The 12,850-nt window shown below is 47.7% G+C and overlaps 1 protein-coding gene across 13 annotated transcripts in view; it reads left to right on the top strand.

Annotated features, from left to right (window-relative positions):
* AOPEP (aminopeptidase O (putative)) overlaps positions 1-12,850 on the top strand; it is a 395,241-nt gene that overhangs the window by 351,361 nt on the left and 31,030 nt on the right. The gene's annotated exons all lie outside the window — the stretch shown is intronic.

Here is a 12,850-nt window from a genome sequence, read left to right as displayed (position 1 = left end):
GTAGCATATATCATTGCTTCATTCCTTTTTATTGCCAAATATTTTGAGTCATATGGATGGATGGCATTTGTTGATCCACACATCAGCTGATGGACAGGGTGTTTCCACTTCTAACTATTGTGAATAATGCTGCTAGGAACGTGTGTGTAAGGTTTTGTGTGGACATATGCTTTCATTTCCCTTAGGTGTATTCCTGGGAGTAGAATTGCTGGATTATAACCCTTGTTTAACCTTTTGAGGAACTGCCTGTGTGTTTTCTACGTGGCTAAACCATCTTACATTTTCTCTAGCAGTGAGTATGGGTTCAGCCTCCACCAGCACTTGTTATTGTCTGTCTTTTTTATTTTAGCCATCCTGTTGGATGTGACTTGGTACCCCACTGTCGTCATTCCTTTTTTTCACGTATTGACTAATGGTGTTGAGCATCTTTTCATGTGCGTATTGACCATTTGCATATCTTCTTTGGAGAAAGGGCTAGTTAAACCTTCTGCTCATTTTTAAATTGGTTTGTCTTTGTATTACTGAGTTATAATAGTTCTTTATATAGTCTAGATACGAGTTCCTTCTCAAATACAGTTTGCAAAAATATACTCTTATATGACGGTAGTCCCTGAGGTATAAAAATTTTCACTTTAATGAAGTCCAGTGTATCTCTTTTGTTTCCTTTGTTTTGTTGAAAATCATTGCCAGGGTCATGAAGATTTATGCCCGTGTCTTTCCTAAAAGTTGTATAGTTTTAGTTCTTTAGTCTCTGGGGTTTATTTTTAAAAGCCTGTTTCTCTAGCTCTTGAAGAGAAGGGTATCAGAAGAAATAGCCACTAAGAAGAGAAGGGGAGGGAAGGCTGAGTTTCTTTCATGGAGTAAAATGTGATATGGCTACAAATTGGTGGGGCTCAGGATGCCCCCTTTGAGTGGTGGGTTTCTTTTCCTTTTTTAGGTCTCAGTGTGCATGGCCCTTCTTAGGGAGCTTTCTATGACCGCGCTCCTTCCGTAGCCCTGTTCACTCCCTGTTGCCTCATGCACCCTTTCGTGGCTTTTGTCACCAACACGAGTCTACACTTGCTGGTTTACTGGATTTTTCTTAAACTTCCTGCTGAACTGTAAGCTCCTAGAGGGCAAGTGCTTATCTGTTTTAGTCACCATTTTATCCTCAATGTCCAGTCGACTTACTTGCTGGAGAATGATGTTACCTGGATTTCATGTCTGACACGGCAAGGTGATGGGAGAGAGTTGGCCATCCCTCAGACTTGGGGAGGCCCTCCAGGCTGAATTCACCTCCAGGGAAAGTGAGGGAAGGGGACGAATGTCTGCAGGGCTTATCAGAGGAAGTAACCATGGTCACTGTTTCTGCCAGCAGTGAAAGTCCCTTTCAGCAAAGGCTGGGAGTTACATGTCAACAAATTGAAGAAAGAAGGTAGGGTGTATTATTTTCCAATTTCAGAATTACATATTGAGATGGATAGCCATTCAATGAGAGTCTTAGTATGGAAGGAAGGGATGAGCATTCTCAGTATGGAAGGAAGGCAAACTGTGCCATATTTCAAAGTGAACCCCACATGGGCTCCCACGTTGTACTTTCTGGAGCCTTTAATAGCACCAATGTTATTAAATAAAAGAGCCTATTTGGAGGAAAATAAGAAGCATTCCAAGTTTTTTTTTTTTTTTTTTTTTGAGACGGAGTCTCGCTCTGTCGCCCAGGCTGGAGTGCAGTGGCGCAATCTCGGCTCACTGCAAGCTCCGCCTCCCGGGTTCACGCCATTCTCCTGCCTCAGCCTCTCCGAGTAGCTGGGACTACAGGCGCCCGCCACCACGCCCGGCTAATTTTTTGTATTTTTAGTAGAGACGGGGTTTCACCATGGTCTCGATCTCCTGACCTCGTGATCCGCCCGCCTCGGCCTCCCAAAGTGCTGGGATTACAAGCGTGAGCCACCGTGCCCGGCCACCAAGTTTTCAAAAGTAGTTAAGATTTGTCTAAGACCACACAAGTGAAGCAAGATTGCCTCTTTTATCATACTTGACGTTTGTATTTGACATCAGTATTTGATGTTTGTCATCACACTTGACCCTCACCATGATCTCCATGTGCATGTCAAGTGTGATGGCCCTGGTAGCAGTTGAGATGCCCCCCATTCTGCACATTGCTGCTGCTTTAGCTCTAACTAGGTAAGGTGTAGACAAGAGCTGTAGGAACTGACTCCAGCAAGGGTGGTAAGAGCCTCCAATGTTTCATTTGTCCTCTTAACCCTGTGCCTAGGAATTTACTAACCTGGCTTTGCGGCAGCAAATAAAGTAACTTTTAATTTCCTTTAGTTTAAAAAATAACATTCAGATTGCAGCCCTTCAGAAATAAGGAGCAGAAAAGGTGAGAGAGAAAATAAAATAATGAAAACACAAATGTGGACAGCCCTGATGTGATCACCACACAGCGAAAGGTTCTTTTCCTCTTTCCATGAGACTGAGCAGGTAGACGGCCTCCACCGGTCCAGAAGCTCCCAGGGGCAGTCCCCCACTGGAATGCTGTCTGCCCTGTGGCTACTTTGCAGAGGCCCCCCTTACCAGCCAGTCAGCCCACTGTAAAGTCAAGTTAAATCTAATTTAAGGACACAAATTGACAAAGCAGGTTTGTTTATTGCAGGGTAGACTTATTAACTTAGAAAAGCCATGAGCCCTGGTCTTTCTGTTTACAGAAATAAAATGGAACTCTAAATGAGGTTTAATGGGCTTCCCAGATCATGTTCCCTGGACAGATTTTTTTTCCTTCTTCAACAGTAAATTTGAAAATCAAAAGGACTGAAAAGAAAGGGGAGTGCTTCCTGTTATAAATAGGACTGGTGGCATTCTTCAAAGCATTTTATAGCCTCTGTGCATTATAATTTCAGAGTAGCTGAAAAGCATTCCAAGTTTTCAAGTGGTACATTTACTCAGAAGCATTTATCAAGCATGTACTATGTGCTGGGCATTGCGACAGGCCCAAAGATGGCCCAGAGGCCTATGCACGCCCCAGACTTGCATGATACTGTAAATAAATACATCAGACTAGCGGAGAAGGACGCGGCAGTGCAGAGAGCAGTGGGAGCTGGAAAGGCTGCAAGCCCAACTCTGAGAGTGGCCAGTGGGGGCACATTGGGAGCTGATCTCTGGGCTGCAGAGGTGAGCTAGGAGATGTGGACGTGTCAGATCACTCTAGTGAACCTGGGTCTGCTGGATGAGCTGTGGCCGCAGCAATGCCATCTAGTGTCACAGCAGATTTCCTTGTACCCTCTGTCTGCTGGTCCTGGGATAGCTTTCTTGTTAAAAGGCTAAAGGCTACTAGGACACACTTGAGACTGTAGTGTCATCAGAAGACGGAAAGACAGTGAGCTGTAGTATATTAACAGAAGGGCACCATACCAGTAAATGCAACAGTGGCAGGCAGAGAGAAGGAAAAACCCAAAGTAATATACAGGTCAAGTCTTCCTTATCCAAGATGCTTGAGACCAGAAATGTTTCAGATTTCAGATTTTTTTCAGTTATTAGGATATTTTTATTATACTTAACTGGTTGTTTCCCAAATCTGAAAATCCAAACTCTGAAATGCTTCAAAATCCCAAACTTTTTGAGTGCTGACATGACCTTCCCCCCAACTCCCCCCCACACACAAAATGCTCACTGGAGCATTTCAGATTTTGGATTTTTGAATTTGGGATGCTGAATATGTATCTGTATCGATTGTTGCTGTTGGAAAGATCAAAAGTGAATTTGACATGAATGGCTAGAATTTCATGTACATTGGGTTCCGTATTTGTGTATAGTCATCTGCTTATAATTTTTAAATGTTTAAAAATAAAGCAAGGAAAGTAGCTACCAAAAGGAGCCATACCTGCTTTTCTAAGCATGGTGACGAGCATGCACCAAACTGAATCCTGGCTCCAGGATTGCCGTGGAAGAGACAATGAGACCGTTCCTGTCTTTGGTCTTGATAGTTTTTGGTGGTGGCACCACAGCTCTCGGAACCAAGCTGGGTGTACTGGCTGAGTTCTTAGAGCTCATCTGCTTGCTCTGTCTGGTGCCTGTAGCCATGTCTACTCAGGCCCTCTTGGATGATGTTTATTTTTCAGGCAGAGTAATTTTTCTGTAAGACACTGGTTTTCAGACTCTGTCTCCAGTATTGGGGTACTCTAAAGACACAGTGCTCTTTTTTAATGAGTCTGATTCAAGATGAATGCCAGAGCATGTTTCCTTGTACAGAGGAATTTGACCTGCAGAGGGAGGAATAAGGCCGAGGGTGTCAGGACCAGCGTTAAGGAGCACCTCCGATTTTCTGGTGGGGCTGTGCTAAAGCTGGCCCAAACCCACGCACGGGGCCATTGTTCACCTTTTGCCTCATCTCTGTGTTCAGTGACATCGTGTTGGTGGATGTTGGGGGGTGAACACCAGTACACCACCATGTATGCTGTGCTCTGGGAGCCATAGCTTGGGCATCCATTCTAGAGCAAGGATCAGCCAACCCCAGCCTGAGCCGGTGCAGCCCCTGCCTGTTGTTGTAAATAACATTTTATCCAAAGGCAGCCATGCCATGCCCACATATTTACATGTTGTCTAAGGCTGCTTTGACCAAAAGGCCAAAAGTGCTCAACATCTGGCTCTTGAAGGAAAAAATTTGCCAGCTTCTCTTCTGGAGTTTACCAGGAATCTGGTTCTGGACACATGAAGATATCTTGGGTTAAAAAGAGATTAGGGGCCAGGCTCATGTTTGTAATCCCAGCACTTTGGGAGGCTGAGGCGGGATCACTTGAGCCCAGGAGTTTTTGTATTTTTTATAGAGACAGGTTCCCACTCTTACCCAGGCATAGTGGCACGCACCTGTAGTCGCAGCTACTGGGGAGGCTGAGGTGGGAGGATCACTTGATCCCAGGATTTGGAAGCTGCAGTGTGCCATGATCATGCCATTGCACTCCAGACTGAGCGACAGAGTGAGACTCCGTCTTAAAAAAGATTATTTTAAAAAAGAGATTAGAGTGGTTCAAGTTGTGAGGAACCTTCAGCAGCTTTCCTGTTTCCAAGAAAAAAGCAATCAAATAAGGGGGAGGCCCCTTTACCATATCCTAGTTAAAATTATGGTTATATCATAGACATGCCCGTTGTCATGGGACCTGTGTCCCAAATCCAAGATGTGGTTTCTAAGTGTCCCTCTTAGGCATGTGCCATTTTTCTAGCATTGGAGGAAGTCAGAAGAGCAAGCTTCTCCCTCCACTGTGTTTCTGAGCCTTCCGGAGTTCAGCTCCATGGAACTTCTTGGGTAGTGTGTGATAAGTTTCCTGTAAAGGCAGAAGTGGAGTCTGGCTGGGGCTGAGGCTGGGGCAAGGCTAAGGGAGCCATCTTTACAAATGGTTTGCAAGATTCCCCAGTGCCTGTCCCTGGGTCTCCCTCCCAGGAGATGGCCTGAAAAGCTCTAGCTCTTCCCAGGCCCTTACTACTCCTGGGACTCCCCTGCTCCCTCTGCTCTCCTGCTGTGAGTCTCTGACCTGGCCCAGGCTCTTTCTCAGCCATGTGGTTCCTACCTCCTACCTCGTGCCAGTCCAGCCTGTCTGTGGCCCTCCCTGCATGTTGACGCTCTTCTAACCCCCATCTTGGGGAGCTGGAGCTGGAGTGGGGCCTGGTTAGAGCAGCTTGCCTGAGCCGACAAGGGTCCAGCCTGGAGCATCGGGCTCTAGAAGCCGAGCTTGTATGTAGGTTTTCACACTGTCAGGGAGTCAAGACACAGTGGGTCATGAAATCCATCTAGTAGGTCACCAGCCAGCATTTTAAAAAAGGAAAGAAGAGGCCAGTGCAGTGGCTCCCGCCTGTAATCCCAGCAAGCCAGGCACGGTGGCTCCCGCCTGTAATCCCAGCAAGCTGGCACGGGGGCTCCCGCCTGTAATCCCAGTATGCCCGGGCGCGGTGGCTCACACCTGTAATCCCAGCAAGCCGGGCGTGGTGGCTCACACCTGTAATCCCAGCAGGCCGGGTGCGGTGGCTCACATCTGTAATCCCACCACTTTGGGAGGCTGAGGTGGGTGGACCATTTGAGGTCAGGAGTTCAAGACCAGCCTGGCCAACATGGTGAAACCCCATCTCTACTAAAAATACAAAAAAATTAGCCAGGCGTGGTAGCACATGTCTGTGTTGCTAGCTACTCGGGAGGCTGAGGCAGGAGAATCGCATGAACCCGGGAGGCAGAGGTTGTAGTGAGCCAAGATCGTGCCGCTGTACTCCAACCTGGCAACAGAGTGAGACTCGGTCTCAAAAAACAAAAAGCAAAGAATAAAAATATCAGACTGCATTGCCTGTAGCGAAGGAAAGCGTTGGGAAATAACACTTTGATTTCAGTGTGTGTCTATATGTTCTACATATACACATTTTGTGGATACGTATGCACACATAAATATGCATACGTGTTTGTACTGACCATCACTCTGCCCCACACCATTTCCCAGTGCCTGTCATGCCGTTGGCTGCCATGAATGTGCTTGGAATCAGTGAGCCCCATCCTCATAGCCAGCGCCTGTGTGTGTGCTTCCTTCCATGTGCTTTTTGGATACCCAGATTGCATGTCTGCTCAGGCCTCCTAGGTGGCTCAGGCCTGTACCACAGACATACCCCGTCCTCCCTGTGGCAGTCTGTCAGTGGGGTAGGGTCCACAATCCTGGAACCATTACTTGGATTCCTTGAGGATTTTAATTCTCTACTGCCAGATATGTGCCTGATGTGAATTGGCTTCCACATACCTGCCCTTCATTCTTCCCACCCTAGATTCCAAGACCCTCCCACCTGCACCCAACCTCAAAGAACCAGTCGTGTGGAGCACTCTTGGGAGAACGCTAAAATCTTTGCTGTCATTACCCTGTGTTCATGGAGGCTTTGGAAACCCGGAAAGTGCTGAATCCCTTTCCAACAGTGTAAATCGCACCTCTGTGTTACCCCCACCTGTACGCTAAGTGAGGGCGGCATTCTCATTGTTTCTGTTGAGCATGTCCCATAAGCAGAACACTTTGAACAGCAGATGTCCAAAGTAATTTTTATTGGACTAAAATATTCAAGGGTGCACACCTGTGTGTTGTGCAAAAGTCAACTTCACTGTGATGACATGGAAAGGATCCAGAGACCCAGATGTCCCTTCTTCTTGCGAGAGCTGTGCTGATTTATTTCATATGTGAGCTCTCGCCCACTTCCGGCAGGTCAGGAGGCCAGCCAGGCCCAGGCCGCACCTGCTCTTCCCCCTCCCAGGCCACCTGCTTGTCTGCTGCCCAGCGTCAGCACTGGCAGTGGCAGAGGGAAGAGATAAGCATGTCCTTGGTAGGTGAGGTGTCGGGTGCTTGAGAGGTTGGCACCAGGGCAGAGGTGCGGGTGCTACAGGTGTCTTGGACCCTGTGCTCACTGCCACAGGCAGCTCTGTTCTCATTCTCCGTGCCCTGTCCCTGTTTCCCTTCTGCCATCTTGTTCTTTCTCTCTCTCTTTTTTTTTTTTTTTTTGTGAGACAGAGTCTCGCTGTCGCCCAGGCTGGAGTGCAGTGGCATGATCTCGGCTCTGCAGGCTCCGCGCCCCCGGGGTTCACGCCATTCTCCTGCCTCAGCCTCCTGAGTAGCTGGGACTACAGGCACCTGCCACCTTGCCCGGCTAATTTTTTCTATTTTTAGTAGAGACGGGGTTTCACTGTGTTAGCCAGGATGGTCACGATCTCCTGACCTCGTGATCCGCCCGCCTCAGCCTCCCAAAGTGCTGGGGTTACAGGCGTGAGCCGCCGCGCCCTGCCCGTCTTGTTCTTTCTCTACTTGCCCACTCTCCTTCCCTCCCACACCTACTTCATCATTTTCCTCCCTCGCCCCTTTGGTCAGGGTCTGGGGTCTGGGTCTGTGTAGGGCTGAAATATGTGCTGACTCTAGGCTCTCAGGTGATTCCTGACATGGATTTGGAGTGACTTCATGAATTTTAATCACAGTTTTAACGGTCATTAAATTTTTCAACTATATTGACAATAGAAATACAATAAAATGTGAATATTTAAAGTGTACCATTTGATTACTTTTGGCATATGTACCCATGAAACATTAAACATAAATGAAGAGAACTGAGAAGCCAGATAACTGTATGCAATTAAGAAATACAAGCAAAACCACCATGAACAAAGTCAGACAGATTGACAAACCTGGAAAAAGCTGCAGTTTCATCAGAGATGAGCTAATTTCCCTAGTACTCAAAAACACTCAACAGATTAACTAGAAAAAGCCAGTGATCCAATAGGAAAAACATGGTAAAGAATATGAATAGACAGTTACTGGAAAGGATTTTATGCACATGAAAAAAATGCTCGGTCATGGTGGCTCACACCTATAATCCCAACACTTTGGGAAGCTTAAGGTGGGAGGATGGCTTGAGCCCAGGAGTTTGAGACCAGCCTGGGCAACAATAAGAGACCCCATTTCTGCAAAAAGTAATTAAAAAAAAATTAGCTGGGTGTGGTGGTACATTCCTGTAGTCCTAGCTACTTGGGAGGCTGAGGCCAGAGGATCGCTTGAGCCTGGGAGGTGGAGTCTGTGGTGAGCCACTGCAACCTGGATGACAGAACGACACCCTACCTCAAACAAACAAAAAAAGAAAAGAAAACAGCTATACTCAACTGGTAATAGAATGCCTAAGCTGCCCCGATGGGGATGGGGGCTCTCCCGCTCCTTCTGCAGGCTGGCAGCCCCTCCCAGGCCTCTAGCTCTCTCTGTTCCAGAAATAGCCTCCCACCTCTTCAGGCCAGTGGGTAGCTAGCTACCGCTTCCATGGTCTCTGGTACTTCACCGTACCTGGCTGGTGTCCATAATACTGTCCCCACCTTTCTAATTAGTCCCATCCTCAAGTTCTCTCTTAATTAAAAACTAAAGGACCTCATGGACACCATTTTTCACTTATCAAAAGTTTGGTAATTCAATGGTGGTGATGGTACAGGAAAGTGGGGTCTCACATCGATTTTGGCAGGAGTGTAAATTGCTACACTCTCATGGAAGGCAATTTGGCAGCCTCTCAAATTGAAGATGTACACACTGATCTGGACACCCTACATCTAGGAAGTTGCACACAGATACCCTCGGGGCACGGGATGACCCACACCTTGTGTTTCATTGTATCAGAGATTGTTTTTAGTCTTTACTGTTAGGACGTAAACTGTGTCTAACTGTCAGGGTCTCGCTAATCTTAGAATTATTTGTAGTATCATAGACTACCCTGCAACCATTAATACAAGGAATGGGAAATCTCTTCCTGCACTCATGGGAATCATAAGTCAAGATATCCTATTAAATATCAATGTAATTATATAAAGTAAATATATATTTTTATCAGGGTACAGAGGAATGCAATCCATAAAGTTATCTTTGTTAGGAGGAAAAGGAAAAATACATTGTGTGTGTGTGTAAAACACACTGGCCCAGTGGCCACCTCCACAGTAGGGACTGAAGGCAGTCTGGCGACAGGGATGAGGGGAAGGCCTTACCGTATTTTGTATATTAATCTAGAAAAAAGGATTTTAAAAAGCTGAGAAATAGAAATTGACTTGTTTTGGGGTGTGATTCATTTGCTGATCAGTCTCCATTTGGTTGGGTCTAAAATGAAACAGTTACATTTTTCCCCCATCCCTGTCCCCAGCTGGACTTTGTCTAGTCTCCTAGGGAGCCAAGCCCTTATCATAATTTCAGATTTAAAAGTTCAGATCTCCAGCGCAGGTCTAGGCTTGTGGGGGTAGCTTGTGGCTGGGGAAGGGTCTGATCAGGTTCTTCCGCCGCCTTCCAGGCCTGGGGAGGAGAGGGGGAGGGGACACTATCTCTTAGTAGGTCCCTCTGACCCTCACAGCTGCTCCCCTGCAGACGGCCCTCTGTGTCCTTTGTGGCAGGCGGCCACAGCTGGCTCTTCCCCAGGAGCCTGGGTTTTGTGTTCCTCCTGCCAGCATCTGCTTTCCTAGGCACGGGACAGCACAGTGCTGTGGCTCTCGGGGAGCCTGGGCCAGCCTCCAGCACTGCCCCGGATCCCAGACAGGGTGGGAGCAGAGAGGCAGCCAGGAAGTGTGGCTTTCACCCCTGAAAAGCAAACTCCTTCCTAATTGTGCAGAGAAGACAACTGCCCGGGTCCACAGGGAGGCTGGTCTCCCCGCCAGGATGCTGTGGGGTGGCTGGCGACCGGAAGAGACAGGAGTGCCCGCTGGTGCCAGGCACCGTCCTGGGAGCATGCGCTGTCCCTGTTTATTTTTATTCTGACTGAGGAAATTACAGAAAGACACGTTGACCACCCTTGTTAATAAATTAAGAAATAAGAGCAGACCTCTAGACTGGACAGCTGTCCTCTGGTGGCATGCTGTGGAACTCTGTGGCCCCACCTCCCTGGCCCGTAGGGCTTCCCTGCCTTCTCAGCTGCAGAGGAACTTGATGCAGGAGGGCAGAGCATCTTTCACGACCTTGAAGCCCCTCGGTGGTCTGGAGACAGATATTCTGTCAGGGCTCCTTTGGAAATACTGCTGGGCTTAAGTGAGACTGATGTCATCCCCACTCCCTGTGGTGACGAATGGTGTGTGAATTGTGGGTCCTTGAGAGTTTGGGGGATAAAAATAAGGATTTTGTTTCTCAAAGGAACGAAGAGAAGTGAAGACTGCGCGTGAGCAGGAACTATCTGGCCTGCCCAGCCTCCCGCAGCATTTCTGTGATGTCTTCTCAGCATCCTGTCGCTGAAATATTGACATATACTTAGCTCTTTATAATGACAAGACTTGTTGTTTTTATCTTCTCTTGATGGGGTGGGAAAGGGAGTGGGGGTGGGAGACTGGGCTTGGTCCGTCCTTCCTGGTTGCTGTTAGCCTCCAGGGGTCAGAAGCCTGGGTCTCTTACTAATCTTGACAGTGAACTATTTCTAACAGTAAGAAAAGTGGAAATACTGACTTCAGATCCGCGGTGAAAGAGCCTCTTCCACCTGCCATCTGGACCTGCACCAGCTGTGGGCTGCCGCTGCCTCCAACCCCCACCGAGGGCCTTGTTCTACTAGGAAATAAGCCCCAGTTTATGCTTCGTTGTTTCTGTGTGTGTAAATAAGATGAAGGAAAGCACGGAAAGAAAAGGAGAGGTGAACCCTCCATTCTCACAATCAGATCTAAATTGTATAATGTCCTCCAAGTTTTAGAGGGACAACAGTCATTGCCAAAAGTGTAGTGTGGTCAGATCAGACAAGCGTTGGTTGTTAGAACACTTAAAGAACACTTAGAAGCTGACAGGTCTCACGCACGGGACCCTCCCTAAAAGCTGGCACAAGTAGGGTTTCTTTTGTGCAGTTAAGAAAATAGGCTCTTTCCCCAAGTCTGAGAGCAGCAGCTCCTGTCCCCAGCTGTCGCTCCCATCCATGTGGACATCTCGCCAGACCACACCAGCTTGCCTGCAAGGCCCTTTCGCCTTGGGGAGCTGGTGCCCATCTTCACAAAGCTCACAGCAGATGAACCTCTGCTGGTGTGTGGACCTGGCAGTTTGGTGGCACATGTAGGTGGCTGTGAGTTGGAAGAGAGATGAGGGATGGAGGCGTCCAGCGGGCAGTTTGGGTTCTCCACAGCTGGGTGCAGTTTCTTCTAGCGGCTCCCTCTGGCATGTGAGCGAACTTCTTTGAGCTCTGGTCACTTGTTCTTTCTGTTGGGGAGGTGGAGGGACTCTTTCTTGTATAGTCTGTTGTTAATTTCCGTTGGCTGTAAAGGAAAGCACATTTTGTTGAAGGTGGAAAGATTTTGTCGTCCCAGCCTCCTTCCCTTTTGCTCTGAGGGCAGAGGCTATCAGCCCCTCCCAGAGGCATGCTGCTTCAGCACTTCAAAGGGCCTGGCTGCCTGCGAACCCAGGGCTGCCCAGTGGAATTCCTGAGTTAACACCCGTTCTCAGAGGGCGCTGTGGCCTGGGGGAAGGATTCTTTCCAAAAGATTGGTTTCTCTCCTTCAGTCTTAACTGTTTGCATGTAAATCTATTGAGAGTAGATTAAAGGAGAAATCCAGCTAGGTCAGTGGATAATGATGTCATTTACAGGGGCCCTCGCCAAATGTTGACATTGCTTACATTTTATTATTGCCGCAAATATATTACTGTAGAGTATCTCCCTCTTTCACAGTCAGTAAAAACAAGGTGTGATAGAAGGAGGCTCTTCTAAAATGCACATAATCACTTCCATGTATGGCTAATGTTGATTCAGTAATGGAGTATAAAATGGTCGACTTGGTATAACTGAGAGCGCTTTGATGCAGTAGAAAAAGGCAGGTGAATCTTCTTGTAGAGCATGTGCCTGCAGCACAGAGCGATGCCGCCTGCTCCGGGATGTGGGGAATACGTTGCGCAGGTGGTTCTGCCTGTGTCCATAGGGCGACCAGGGCTGGCATCGGACTCTTCCACTGTGTCTGGAGGTTCGAAGAGGGTGGGAGTGGGGGTTCCTTCCCAATTCCTGCAGGTGAACTTTTAATAAAGTGTATCTTTTAAAAGAACGGCATCCACCTTTAGCTTGTCTGTTTTCAATGTTGTGCAAACCTAAATGCATGTGGATACACAGTAGGAACTATCCACTTCAGGGGTGTCCTGGGCTTACTCCTTCCCCAGACTCTCAGAAGGGTGCTCTGCCTCTTTCGGGGAATTAGAGAGCAGTGTCTCTGCCTCTTACTGTGTTTGTTACAAATCAGCAGCACTGAGCCAAATCTGCTGCAGGAGCTTAAAGAGTGGTGATTTGAAAGGGAACCCTCACAGCACCCTGAGGAAGGAGCACCAGCAGCCCGGTCGGAACGTGCATTGAATTTCCTAGTTATGCTTTGCATTTAGTATCTGTCATCTTGCAAAATCATGTTTAA

This window comes from Symphalangus syndactylus, chromosome 3, assembly GCF_028878055.3.
Source record: "Symphalangus syndactylus isolate Jambi chromosome 3, NHGRI_mSymSyn1-v2.1_pri, whole genome shotgun sequence".
NCBI classification, from domain to species: Eukaryota; Metazoa; Chordata; class Mammalia; order Primates; family Hylobatidae; genus Symphalangus; species Symphalangus syndactylus.
Note: the sequence above shows the minus strand (reverse complement) of the source record. Positions and strands in the feature narration are given on the sequence as shown.